Raw genomic sequence first — 267 nt, 5'->3', positions numbered from 1 at the left:
CTTGGAAATTGTTCTTGATAATCAGAAGGGTATACAGTATCCCCAAACTAACTTCATGCCTAAGAGCCTTCTTAAGTCACCCACACGCACACTGTGTACATATAGTCGGCAAATACGTTTGATGTCAGAGGTATGGGCTAGATTTTGGGCATCAAAAGTAGTTTGAAACCATGAAAAAAATTTTAATCTTGGGCAGTCAAAAGGTGGGGGGGAGGGACATAATGACATAATCTATTAGTAAAGTTTGAAAGATCAAACACCCTTGTA

The sequence above is a fragment of the Pygoscelis adeliae genome, unplaced genomic scaffold (genome assembly GCF_000699105.1).
Source record: "Pygoscelis adeliae isolate BGI_AS28 unplaced genomic scaffold, ASM69910v1 Scaffold172, whole genome shotgun sequence".
NCBI classification, from domain to species: domain Eukaryota; kingdom Metazoa; phylum Chordata; class Aves; order Sphenisciformes; family Spheniscidae; genus Pygoscelis; species Pygoscelis adeliae.
Note: the sequence above shows the minus strand (reverse complement) of the source record.